Genomic DNA, 14,602 nt, shown 5'->3' on the forward strand with positions numbered 1-14,602 from the left:
ATACTTAAACAAACACAAAAACTTACAATATCACACACACACACAAAAACTTACAAACACAAAAAAAACTTAAACACACACAAACAAAAACTTAAGCGCACACCCTATATCACTAATACACAAAAACTTACACAAAAAAAAATTCACTTAAACGAACAAAAAAACTTACACACACACACAAACACACAAAAACTTACACGAACAAAATAATAATAACAAGAACAAAAAAAAACTTACACACACACACAAAAACTTAAAAAAACTAAAAAACACAAACCCAAACAAAAACATACAAACACACACACAAAATATTACACGCACACAAAAACTTAAACACACACAAAAACTAACACAAACAAAAAAAAACTTACAACAAAAAAAAAAATAAAAAAAAAAAAAAAACTTACACACACACAAAAACTTACACACAAACAAAAACTAACAAACACACAAAAAATAACACACACAAAAACACAAAAACATAAAAACCAAAAAACTAAAAAAAACAAAAAATCTAAAAAACAAACACACACACACAAAATCTTACACACACACACAATTACTTACACACACACACACACAAAAACTTACACACACACAAAAATACTAACACACACAAAACAACTTACACACAAACAAAAACTTAAACACACACAAAAACTAACAAAAAAACAAAAAATTAAAAACACAAAAACAAAAACTTACACACACAAAAAAAACTTACACACACACACACACACAAAATCTTACACTCACACAAAAACTTACACACACAAAAAAATACTTACACACACACACACACACAAAAACTCACACACAAAAAAAAACATACACACACACACACACACACACACACACACGCACACAAAATTACACACAAACAAACACACACACACACAAAAAAACTTACACACACACAAATACTTACACACACAAATATTTACACGCCAAATATTTGTATATTTTAATCGTATTTTTAGCAACAATACATTTTGAACCACAAGTTTGCTTACTTTAACTGTCTTTAGATACTCAAAAAATTTGGAAACTTATATTTCTATATTTATATTGTTTTCTGGGTACCACCAAAATTTTAAAAAGGATTTTGCATATTGTCATTTTGTATTGAACAACAACAAATTTTCTTTGCAAAAACAAATTTTGAACCACATTTTTGCATATTTTCTAGGTGTAAGGTTTTTAATCTTTCCCTTGCTTTAATCAGACCCACAAAATGCAACACTAAAATGAACCAATTTATCTTGTCAATTTTAGATATTCAAAAATACGATGCTGAGCTCAATTAGTAGAAGACTTGCATGAAGGAAAAATAAACGCTGAAACGTCAAAGGCAAGAAACCAGTGTGACATAAATGAGATAATGTCAGTTGGGACAGCATCCATGTTAATCAGGGTTGCAGCGGTAGCTAGCAACCTAGTAAGAGACGATCACGTCCAATGTTATCATCATGAGAAATAATGTAACTAGCAATTTTTATTGTTACTAGTGGCTCTGGTTCGTCTTTGATTAGGTTGCAGCTACCTCTTCAACCGTGATGGTTGTAACTTTTGATTATGACGCCGCCCATCATTTGTTTGCAAAATCATGTTATGCCTGATAATATCTTGTTTACTAAGAGTTGCCGTAGCGAAATGGTAACGAGACGATCCCTAAATCATAAAGGATATGATTTCAAGCCTGGGTATGGTAACGGCTACTGCTACTACTATATCCTGTGATTAGGTGTTATTACTACTACTACTTCTACCACTAGTATTAAAACTTCTATTACTTACTCTGCTCCTACTAATACAGCTAATACTAATACTGCTACTTCTAATAGCTGCAGTAATACTAGTACTAACACTACTGCTATAAATACTACTACTACTTTTACTATTAGTGCTACTATTACTACTACTACTGGTTTTATTACTACTACTACTGCTACTAAATTTATACTAGTACTGTATCCTGTGATTAAGTGTTATTACTACTACTACTACTACCACTAGTTTTTTTTTGTTTGTTTATTTTTGTTTACGTTTGTAAGTTTTTTTTGTGTGTGTAAGTATTTTTTTTTGTTTGTATGTTTGTGTGTGTGTAAGTTTTTGTTTGTGTGTGTGTGTAAGTTTTTTGTGTGTTTAATTTTTTTTTGTGTGTGTGAGTTTTTGTCTGTGTGTGTGTGTGTAAGTTTTTTGTGTGTGTAAGTTTTCATGTGTGTGTAAGTTTTTGTGTGCGTTTTAGATTGTGTGTGTGTGTGTGTGTGTATGTAGTTTTTTTTGTGTTTAAGTTTTTTGTGTGTATGTGTAAGTTTGTGTGTGTGTGTAAGTTTTTTTGGGTGGGTACTTTTTTGTGTGTGTTTTTGGTTTTTTGTGTTCGTACATGTGTTTTGCTGTGTTATGTTTTGTGTGTGTGTGTGTAAGTATTTGTGTGTGTATGAGTAGAGGTAAAAAGAAAGTTAAAAAAAATTGGTCACTACAAACATTATTTTTCCAATAGTAAAAGATGCGACACACATATTTATATCATTCCCATTGTGAAGTTGGAAAATATTAAATATGAATTTTTTGTGTTTTAAGTGTGTTTAAGACATTCTATGAGATGTAAAAAAAGTTAAAAAATCTAAAAAAAAACTAAAAAAAACTCAAAAAAGAAAAAAAACTCAAAAAAGTTTGGAGGGGGGGGTTTGGTGGGAGGGAGGAGGTGGAGGGGTTGGAGGGAGGATGGAGGGATAGGGTTGAGGGATAGGGGTAGGACTTGGGGCCCAAAAACTGTAAAGTAAAGTTGTGGTTGAAAAGGATGGGTACTTCAACTTGTAAAGTGGGTTTAGGAAGGAAATTACATAAAAATATATTCGAAGGGGAGCCAAAATCTGGGGGGATAGGATCCTTTTGTGTCTCAAATCATCTTCTAAAATACCTCAAACTGTTTCGCCCAAATAATTCCCTAAAATGCCTAAAACGGTTTCAACCAAATAATCCCTAAAACGTCTAAAACTGTTTCACCCAAATAATCTCTAAACGTAATTTCAGCGTGTTCCCTTTGTTTTGACATCCCTGCGCTGTCACATTTGAAATTCCCAGGAAACCCTTTCCCGCGTTAATCTCTTCATCTCTAAGATCAAATCATTCGCCCGGAAACAATTCTCCTGGACGAACACCAAAGATATTAATAAACTTCACCCGGAAACAATTCTCCTGGACGAACACCAAAGTTATTAATAAACTTCGCCCGGAGATATTTCTCAGAAACGTGTTCTCCTTGGGGATTCCATGCCCATATATGGTGTTCGTACAGAGTTAGACTAAATTGTAGATGGCAGCAGGGGTGTCGTTCCGGGCTGGTACCCCCTTTTCTACTAGCATTTGGTCATAAAATGTTCCATAAGTTAGCATGGTAATCAAATGATGTTAAGACAGCTAACCTTATTGATTTTGTTATTGTAAACGGATGACGGGCACGATCAATACAAGATACTAGGGTATGTAAGAGTGCTGATATTGATGTTGAAATTGAATATCTAGTATGTCTAGTATAGTCTAGCAGTGTCTAGGGATAATTCAAAGCTGAAATTTCGGAAGGGTGACTACCTTCCGGCAAGCTATGACGTTGGTAGACTCCAGGATGAAAATTTAAGAGAAACTTTCCAGGAACAGTTAAGTATTAAACTTTGTGGAAAAAATCTGGGAGATGTAGAAGATGAGTGGAACAGTTTTAGGAAAGCAATCTGTGAAGTCGTAGATGTGGCCTTGACAAAGAAATTTATGAAAGCTGCAGGGGATATTAGGGAAAAGGCTTTATGTTTAATACAGAGGAGAAGAGGATTGTACAAGAATTATCTGAGTGATAGATCATATGAAAATAAGAGGAATGTAAAGAAAGTCGACAAAGCACTAAAATATGAACTAAAAAGGTGTGAGGTGGAAGCCATGGATGAAATTGCCGAGGATCTGGAAGAAGCAGCTAGACAGCATAATAGTAAAATATTGTATAAGTAAAACATGTTAATAAATTGAGAGGGAAGAGTCAATCTGGACTTGTCTTAGGTAAATATAGGAATAGGACGACAATTAGTAATAATGAAAGAGTTAACGAGAGATTGGCAGAGCAATTTGAGAATTTTTTAACCCGCGATAGAGTTAAAAAAAATTATAGAGGAAAAAGAAAAAGTTTATGACATCTTGGATGCGAAGGAAGATTTATTTTGTGAAGAAGAATTAGCAACCCTACTGAGAAGATTAAAAAATAACAAGGCAACAGGTGCTTATAGTACGAGTGCTTTGTACGAGAATAACATTGCTGCGGTTCAGGTGGGAAATGATGTTAATACCTGTTTTCGTATTAAATCCCAGGAATAAGTGAAGATTAATGGGTGACGTTGGGTAACGAAAAGATCGATCAAGTGGACAGCTTGACGTACCTTGGTAGTATTATTAATAAAGACGGTGGGAGCATTGAAGATATTAAAAGTAGAATAGTCTTTTGGCTAAAACTGAAACTTTAAAAATAGGCAATTAAAAACGGAACAGAAACAGATTCTAGAAGAAACGGAGAAAGAAAAATGGAATTCCGTTTCTTTTTACCGTTTTTTTTTCTTTACAAAAAAACAGAAACGGCCGGTTTTTTTTTGTTTTGTTTTTTTTTTTGTTTTTTTAACGGTCGTTTTAACAGATAGTTCCATTTTTTTTAGAGTAAAATGCACATTAACAAACATTGATTCTAAAAAAAAGATCAAATATAAAAAAGACCAAACATTTCCCAAAAAAACACCAAACAGACCCCAGTTTGCCCTCCCCCCCCCCCCAGCTCAAATTGAGTTTCTTCCAAAATCTTGTCAAAACTAAGATAAATCTGCATAATTCAAGCATCAACAGAAACATCAATTTTTTTAGTTAATATTTATCTTTATAGTGCTATAAAATACCTTTATAGTACTTTTACAGTACTAAATAGTACCTTTATTGTACCAAACATCTTATTTTTTAGTTTTTACTGTCATTTTCCCTTGATTTGGGAAAATTGGATCCAACTTCTCCTCCTCCTCCCTCCCAGGATTTTGATGAAATTACGCCCCTGTTGAAAATGAAGAAAAACGGGTGTAAGAAAAACAGAAACGGCAAAAACGATTAGAAAAAAAATGGAACAGAAACAAAAACGGTAATGAAAAAACGGCTACCTGTTTTATATTTTTTCCGTTTTCTAAAAAAAAAAAAAAACAGAACAGAAAACGGTGAAAAAAAAACAGAAACAGAAACAGTGCCGACCCCTATTACGGATTGTTTTGGGTACTCAGCTGACTGACCATATTTCAAACAGTAGGCTGTACGAAAAGTGCGGTTCAATCTCGCTTTCTTGGGTTATAATAAGAGAAAAATTGAAATGTCTATGGCATGTTCTACGGATGAAGGATGACAGATTACCAAAGACTGTCCTTTTCGGCCAACCGTCTAGGGCTAGACGGAAAGAAGTACGTCCGCGGTAGGGGTGGCAGGATTTGGTAGAAAAAGATTAAAGGGAAATGGGAACTTCCTGTGAGAGTTCAAAGAGAGAGGCTTGGAATAGATTAGGATAGAGCAGGAGCCTCCCTAGCTGTGTTGGCCTCAGGTGTCTTGGTGCTGAGGTGAGTTGTTAGTAGTAGTTAGCAGTATATGTATATTGAAATAATCGGCTTATTATGTTGATTCCAAATATTTAAGATTAATTACGTTTAGTGTCACCCAAAAAAAGCTACGAGCCTAAGAAAATTTGCCCAGATCTTTGAAAAAGGGGAAACACTCCCAAAAAGTCAAGAAATTCCAATGAAAATCGCATCGTCAGATTCAGCATATCAAAGAACCCTATAGTTTAGAGCTTTCAAGCTCCTATCCACAAATTTTTTTTTTTAAGGAATGCTCAGGGATGTGTGTTTATTTGTTTGTTGTTGTTTATATCCCAGGGGTGATTTTATTATACAAATGGCTCTAGAATATCCGGAGATGGTCATTCGAACAAAGCTTATAAGTTCGAGTGCCGTTTTTTCGAACAAAAAGATTGGAGGGCTGATCGCACCTCTTCCACGTCCCATTGCCTCCCAAGATCGTCCAATCAAAATTTTGAGATTGCCATTTTGTTCAGCATAGTCAAAAGGTCAATTAACTATACATTCTGGGATAACATGACGCATCGCAGCCCCAGTGGAAAGGTTTGTAAGTTATGAAGTTTGCTTATTGTTTATGTATAATATTTGTTTTTGGGAAATACACATGCAATTTTTGGGAAGGAAGGGAGGCTGAATTTTATTCTGGGGTATATTTCATGGGAAGAATTTTCCATGGGGAGGGAAGTTTCAAGAGGGACTTTACTATTTTTTGAAAAGCTTATTTTGTGGAAAAAGTGTTTTAAAATTAATTTACTATTAAAGCACACAGAATGATGAAATACATATGAATGTGCAAATGCTTTTCCAAAATTATGGCTCTTTATGAATTTATGCAAATTTGTTTTCTTGTTATGTCCTTCTTTTCTGTTAGCGCTTTTTCCTTCACGAATTCAACCTATTAATTCAAAACTGATTGCAAAGAAGACAATTTTTCTTTCTTTTCGTTTTGATCGATTAACGCCATATACGTTTATTCAGAAGGATGGACTGAACAAATTCTTTTGCAGTTTTTCCAAAGTATTACTAATTTTTGCAATTTATTTTTAATGGGAATTTCGCATGGTGTCCTGAATGAGCCCTCTATTATCTTATAGGACCATATGTTAGATATGGTCGCCCCTGTGACGCCCCATGACCTATCAGATTTTTTTTTGGGGGGGGGGGTGCAAAAATTTTAGTTTGCCTTTTCCAGAAAAAAATATCCTGCCTTTTTCGAGAAAAAAAATATACAATCATTGCTCTATTGAAGAGACTAGAGTAGATGTATGGATTAGATTATGCTTACGCAGTCTTTGGTAGCTGAGTGCTAAAGAAGAAAAAGACTTGGATGAAAAATAAGCAAACCACAAGCTAAAATTATATGTGACAAAAAGTGTAGCTTTTTGCTACAGTAGTGTGGCTTTTCCTTTAAGATGTTGCTGTCTTTGGGAACCAATAGATTTTTAGAATTTCTACGGGCGTAAAGCTTCATCAAATTTATCTAATTAGTTTTGCTTGTCTAATTCTCACAATTCAACTTGGCAACACTAACGAAAATATTATTCTGCCCTAAAGGCCATTTTCACGAGGATACGAGCTAGATGAAAATCCTGTATCAACGTGAATTTGTGTTTTCGTAATGTTTTTTTTTTTTTTTTGCTTTCATCCTCCTCTATCTCATCTCTTGTTGAACTTGATAAAGAGCTTTAGTTCAACTTTGGCTTTTGACCACAACATATTCATAGAAACTCTACAGCAGGGTTGCCGCCTGGTGAAAAAATCACTAGATTTTACGAAACATTAAGCAAGAATCTAGCGATTTGTGTGCTAATTTAGTTATTTTTTGTTAATGCAACATAAAAAATCACTAGAAATAAGGATAAATCGCTAGGGATGGCAACCCTGGTCTACGAAAATTTCAACCTTCTCCATTAAAGGTTTTTGGACACTTCAATCTCACTAATTTCTTCATTACTCAGCCTTCGCGTGTGCGCAATGACGAATTAATCAATAGTTTTGTACCTTTGCGGGCTGTGAAGTGTCCCATTTCTAAAAAAAAATTCTCTATTGTAGAGTACCTATGCTGTGCTTTCGACCAGAGTAGAAGAGGATGGAGAAATCCACCTTTTTATTGAACAAATTGTTGTTTTCACGAGGATGGGAAACAAGGGTTCAACTCTCATCCTCGTGAAAATGGGCCCCTAATTACTTCGTAATTTTGAAACTACCAAAAGAAAAATATCTACTGTTTTCGGGTATGAATAGACCTAAGACGAGTCTAGGGTGGGGGTATTTTTATGTCCTTTGCACGATGTACAAGCCACTATTTCTTAGGGTTTTTAACCTATTTTTCAAAATTCCCATGAATCACTCTTCAAAATAACATTTTACTATTAAGACTAATCGAGATGTATAGTTACCATTCCTGAATCCGTTTGAAATGGCAATTTTCCTTACTAAAATAAGTCAGGGTTTCAGGGGTTCAGGGGTTTGAATCAGGGGTTTATTACCATGTCCTGGGCACTTTTAGCATGACTTCATTTCCCTTTTTAGGTTCCTGTTCTATTGCCTGAAGAAAGTGAATCGGTATTGCTAGGGTCAGCCATCCTTGCCCAATTTGCTGCTGGTCATTCTGAAAACCTTACAGCTGCCATTATGAAGATGTCTGGTTCAGCTAGTTCAGTTACACCGAATGTCATGACCAAGAGGTTTGTTGGATTTAACTGATTTTGATAAAGCATTTAGGTAAAAAGTGAATACCCCCTCCCATGTTCTATATTTAATAAAGTTTTGTTGCCAGATTATTTTAATTAATAATTCTAGACTGTGAAGTATCAGTTTCACAAGTTAAACAATACTACTTTTCTTTCCTGTTGCCAAGATGTATATCGTGTGTATATTTTAATGATGGAGGGGTTGAAAATGTGATAATTATCATATAAGTGAAAAAACTGAGCAATAGGTAAAACAGGAGGAAAGTAAAACAAAACTAAAGCTAAAACAACAAGCTGTGAAAAAAAAAGAAAATTTTACATGAAATCTCTTAAAACTGCCACATGTAGAGACCAATCGCTACTGGTACTATTGCCAATTCACAAAAATTTAGAGGGGGGGGGGGAGAATATATTTTTTTTAATCTAGGAAGGGAGGGCAATTTTTTTCGAGTTCCTGAGTAAAGATACCGAAAAAGGGTAGTTTTGATAAGAATACCAAAAGTGTTGTTCTATTGTCGGAACTGTGTGCTGGCACTTTTTAAATAAAGTCGGTGATCGATCTGGCATGATAGAAATAAGCATATTGTCCTCTAAATCTCAATTTGGGGCCGGTAGGACTGGGGCCTATCTACTACCAAAGCTGTATAACTCCGTTTGGAGCTCTTTGTTTTTTCAAAAAGTGAATTCCCGATTTTTTGTCATTTTTTTAAGACACACACAGTTTTGTACGTTCCACTTAAACAATTCAAACGATATGGAATGATTTTCACTGTCCTCGGCACTTAAAGAAGTTTACAACCTCGTTTTTACACAGTTATACCTGAGCTTCGTCCAGTTAGATTTTTTTTCAAATCGTTGATGAGCAAGAACGTGTTTTCACTGGCTTGAATTTCACTGGCCTTCACTGGCTTCGGGAACGATATGGAGAAACGGAAATCGTCTTTAAGATCACAAGGAGCTCAGATTAGCTTCAAGGACACTTCACGTCTGTTTTGCGGGTTTTATATTGACACCGAGAATCATCAAAAACCGGTAACCCAGTAAAGATCTTGGAATTTGACGATGTCAAAAGTATAGACGAAGACCACACTGGCTTTCCATCATAAACATCAACAACAAGAAGAATCACAGGGAAATATTTTCACAAGACAATGGAATTCTATATTTGAATTAATATTTCCACCCTAAGCCCATGGGCCTTCCTCAGCAAAACATCAATATATAAAAGAAAAGAAACTTATATTAAAATATGACCCTTAGAACTAAACTGAATTTTTTTTTAAACAGTCACAGCATCCTTCGGCGAACTTCAACCAGGACTGATAAATAAAGTGAGGTGAAATAATGCAATTCATTGAAGTAAAAGAAAAATAGGTTAAACACACGCTTTCAGTTTAAATCGTTTTTAATTACATTTGTGTATAAAGCATTTAGTGAGTATTCCCCCAAATCCCTATTTAAGGAAATATTATTTTTATTTTGAGACTGATTTCATTTGCTTCTCGAACAACCTGTTTTATGCCTAGGTCATTGCTAATAAGGGGGCTTCTTCACAAAGTATTGGGGGTTCTAGGGTTATGAAAAACTACTACTACTACTACTACTGCAACTAACAACTAACAACTCACCACAGCACTAAGCCGCCCGAGGCCAACAGAGCTACGAACGCCCCACCTCTATCCCACTCTATTCAAAGCCTCCCTTTTTACACCCGCCACGAAGTTCCCATTTCCTTTAAATCTTTCTTTATGACGTCCTCCCACCCCAGACGGGGACGACCTGCTTTCCATTTAGCCCTAGATTGTTGGCCGAAAAGAACAATCCTCGGCAATCTGTCATCCTTCATCCGCACAAGGTGCCCTAACCATCTCAACCTTTCTTTCATTATAGCTATAGAGAGTGGTATTGAACCACTTTTTTCGTATAGCTTATTGTTTGAAATATGGTCATTCAGCCGGGTACCCAGAACAATCCGTAAGGAATTTCTCTGGAAAACATCTAGAAAATCTTCATCCACTTTTTGGAGCTCCTATGTTTCAGATCCATATTTGACCACTGCCTTCACTCTAGCTTTTAATATTCCAATCTTGGTTTGCAGACTTACCTTCCTATTCTTCCAGACTTTTTTTATCTGTGAAAAAACACCCTGAGCCTTGGCTATACTATTTTTAACATCTTCACTGCTCCCACCATCTTTACTAATAATACTACAAAGGTAAGTTAAGCTGCCCACCTGATCCGTCTTTTCATTACCCAACGTCACCTTTTCATCTTTACTTATTCCTAGCCTTAGTGACTTAGTCGTCCTAACATGAATTTTAAAACCAATTCTAGCACCCTGTTCAAGTTCAATCAATCAAGTTCACCCCGAACTCGCAAAACCTCTAAAACTTCATTCATTTTGCTCACACTTTCATCTAGGATGCTTAAATCATCAGCATAATTCAAGTCCAGGAGACTTTTTCCTCCCCCATTTGATTCCGTGGTCTCCCATTGCCTTTCCTGTGCTCCTTAAAACAAAGTCCATCAAAATAATCCATATAAAGGGGGATAGAACACAACCCTGCTTAACTCCTGATTTAATACAAAACCAGCTGCTAACCTCATTTTTTACCTTAACCGCAGCAGTGTTATTCGCGTACATAGCACTAATCAGTTTGATGTATTTGTCTGGTATACCATACAAGGATAAAACCTTTACTAAAGCTCTTCTATCAACAGAATGGAACGCTTGCACATAATCAATAAAACTGAGGACAAAAGGTGTTTGACAACTCAGGCACTTTTCAATTATTAACCTAAGAGTGAAAATTTGGTCGACACATCCTCTGCCCTCTCTAAAACCACACTGTTCTCCTCTTAAAACTTTGTCTACGGCATCTCTTAGTCTGAAAACTATCATATTACTAAGTAATTTGCTACCTACAGAGACCAGACTAATGCCTCGATAATTGCCACGCTCATTCTTATCACCTTTCTTATAAAGTGGCTTAGTTAAGGTTTTCCTAAAATCGTTAGGTACTTCTTCTTTTTCAAAAATCATATTCATAATCTTCAATAACTTATTTTTAACCCCAGAGCCACCATATTTAAGAAATTCATTTACCACCATATCAGCACCCGGAGCCTTATTATTCTTTAATCCTTTTAGTACTGTTGCTAATTCCTCCTCACAAAACAAATCTTCCTTCACATCCAAGGTATCACAAACTTTTTCATTTTCCTCTATATTTTTTCCTGCGACTCTATCTTGGTTAAGCAAGTTCTCAAAATGTTCAGCCCATCTCGCTTTAGTTTTTTCCTTATCGCTAATCGCGACCCCATTCCTATCTTTAACTGGGACAAGTCCGGATTGACTACTCCCTCTCAATTTGTTAACGTGCCAGTACAATATTTAACTATTATGCCGTCTAGCTGCATCTTCCAGATCCTCGGCAATTTTATCCATGGCTCCACTTCACACCTCCTTAGTTCATATTTTAATGCTTTCTCCACTTTCTTTACATTTTTTTGTTTTCATACGATCCATCACTCAGATAATTCTTGTACAAGTCCTTTCTCCTTTTTATTAAACATAAAACTTTTTCACTAATAATCTTAGCTGCAGTTCTAGCTTTCTTCCCTAATACACCTTCAGCCACTTCACAAATTATTTTTCTAAAATTATTCCAACCATCTTCCACATTATCAACTTTTAAACTCCATGTTTAGTATCCAACTGTTCCTGGAAATTTTCTCTCAAATTCTCATCCTGGAGACTACCAACATCATAACTTCCCGGGAGGTAGTTATGTTATCAAAAACATGGCTGCTTAAAGCAGAATCAAAAGAAGTATTTTAATTACACTATTAAAATTCAAAGCTTTTGTAATATCATCTTTATAGTGATGTACGCGTTTTTCTAAATTATCATGGGTTCTACCTACATAGCATTTGCCACAGTCGCATGGTATTTGATAAACCTCTTTTTGGCGAGTAACTGGGATTTTATCTTTACCAGAGTTTAGGAATTCAACAAAATATATAATAAAAAAACAGTAGACACTTGCACAGAAGCAGTTACAAAAAGACCTTCGAGGTTAGCTGCCAAAAAGGCAAGATTAGCACTGAAAGCGAGTTTTTACTTTTATTTTACTTTTTTACTTCAATGAACTGTCCTATTTCAGTATAGTACCTTCCGAATATTATTCTTGTTCTTCTTATTTAAATTATTATAATGATTCTTTAGCAGAATTTGATCATCGGAATCTAATTCCCGGTCCTGGAGTAGATTGCTTCAGCCGAGTCCCACAGATTATAATCTTAATTTAGGTTATGGAGTAAATTACCTACGTAGTCTGTAAGTCTTTACTCTCGAGAGTATCAATTTGTAGTAGACAACAGACCAGGTAATCGCAAGTTTGGACAAAATTCGACTGTTTCGTCAGAATTGTCGACGACAGTAGTTTTGTCTAACAACTCAGGGTCCCTTCCGAGTAGAAATCGATCCTACTGGGCTTCTAAAGGGCACCTTCTAAATCTTATGTAAATTCTAGAAAATTTTATATAAATAAGGCTTGATAAACTTAAATAACCAAAGTAACTCTAGCTATTTTGGCGAAAAATTGTTTAAAAACCAATTAGACATACTCTATAGTTAGTATAATTATAGTTAGTGTGATTCATATGTATAATTAGAATATATTATAGTTCTCAGTATCATAGGCAGCGCAATCGCGCTGCCTAAGTAAAGAACGATGTTGGCACAATGTATTATTTATTTTTTTGTTTTTTCCATACCAGGGCACTTCGTATCGAAGGAGTTGCCGCAGAAACTTCGAAAAGGGATCATTCGATTGGAAATTGAAGTGGCTAGTGCCCTTTTTAATAGTCAAAAGTGATCGGAGGGCAACTAGCTCCCCCCCACGCCCATCATTCCCCCAAACACATCCAATCAAAATTTTGATATAGGCATTTTGTTCAGCGTAGTTGATTTCCAGATAGAAAATATGTTTTTGAAGAGGACACTCCCCCAGAACCCCCAGGGCAAAAGGTTGTAAGTTATGCCCTGGGGGCATATAAGGTTTTTATAGAAGGCGTTGTCATAGAAACTTCAAAAAGGGGTCATTCGATTGGAAATTAAAAGGGCTAGGGCCTTTTTTAATAGTCGAAAGTGATTGGAGGGCAACTAACCCCCCTCTCACGCCCACTTTTTCCCCAAACACATCCAATCAAAATTTTGAGATAGCCATTTTATTCAACGTAGTTTTAAGTTCTGGAAATAGGGTCTTTGAGGATGAAAACCCCCCCCAAAAAAAAGCCCTCAGTACAAGGGTTTTAAGTTATGCCCTGGGAGCATATAAGGTTTTTAAAGAACGCGGTGTCGTAGAAACTTCAAAAAGGGCTCATTCGATTGGGAATTTAAATGGCTAGTGCCATTTTTAATAGTCAAAAGTGATTGGAAGGCAACTAACACCCCTTCCCCGCCCACCATTTCCCCAAACACATCCTGAAAATTTTGAAATAGCCATTTTGTTCCACGCAGCTTAAAGTTCAGGAAATCAAATCTTTGAGCAGGAAACTCCCTCCCCCCACAGTCTTCAGGGCGTGGGTTATGCCCAAGGAGCACATAAGGTTTTTATTGAAATATTTGTCGTAGAAACTTGAAAAAGGGATCATACGATTGGAAATTCAAAGGGCTAGTGCCCTTTTTAATGTAGTGCCCTACATAACTTACAACCCAGAACAAAATTTGCAATTTACAACCATCAAAATGTTAATATTATTTGATTTATTAAAGTTATAAAAGTAAAAAAATCTAAATTTTTTTTTCAGTAAAGTGCAAATTATGTTCTGGCCATGGGAAGGCATAGGGATTTTGCGCCCTACTCATGTTAATTTCTTCTCGTTTTGAGTTTGACTCGGTTATTTATTTTAATTTCTGTTCGTTTTGAGTTTTATTTATTTATCGATGCGGATTTGTGGTAGTTTCATGCGTGGTAGATTATTTGATTTATTTATGCTTATTTTTTATTTAATGGAGTTCTTTACTTTTCTTTGAAGATCTTATTTTGTGGAAAAAGTTTTTTTAATTAATAATTGCTAATTGATGACTGTAGTTAAAACAGGTTACTGATAATTGTAGTATAATTACGTGTTAGTTGCTGATAACCACACATATAGCCCTCTATAGGTAGACTATTCCCTTTCAATTTTGTAACATGGTAATACAATATTTTTTGCTATTATGCCGTCTGGCAGTATCTTTTAGATGTTCAGCAATTTTAT

This window comes from Artemia sp. Qi Xiang Cuo, chromosome 1 (assembly GCF_049724085.1).
Source record: "Artemia sp. Qi Xiang Cuo chromosome 1, ASM4972408v1, whole genome shotgun sequence".
Classification (NCBI taxonomy): domain Eukaryota; kingdom Metazoa; phylum Arthropoda; class Branchiopoda; order Anostraca; family Artemiidae; genus Artemia; species Artemia sp. Qi Xiang Cuo.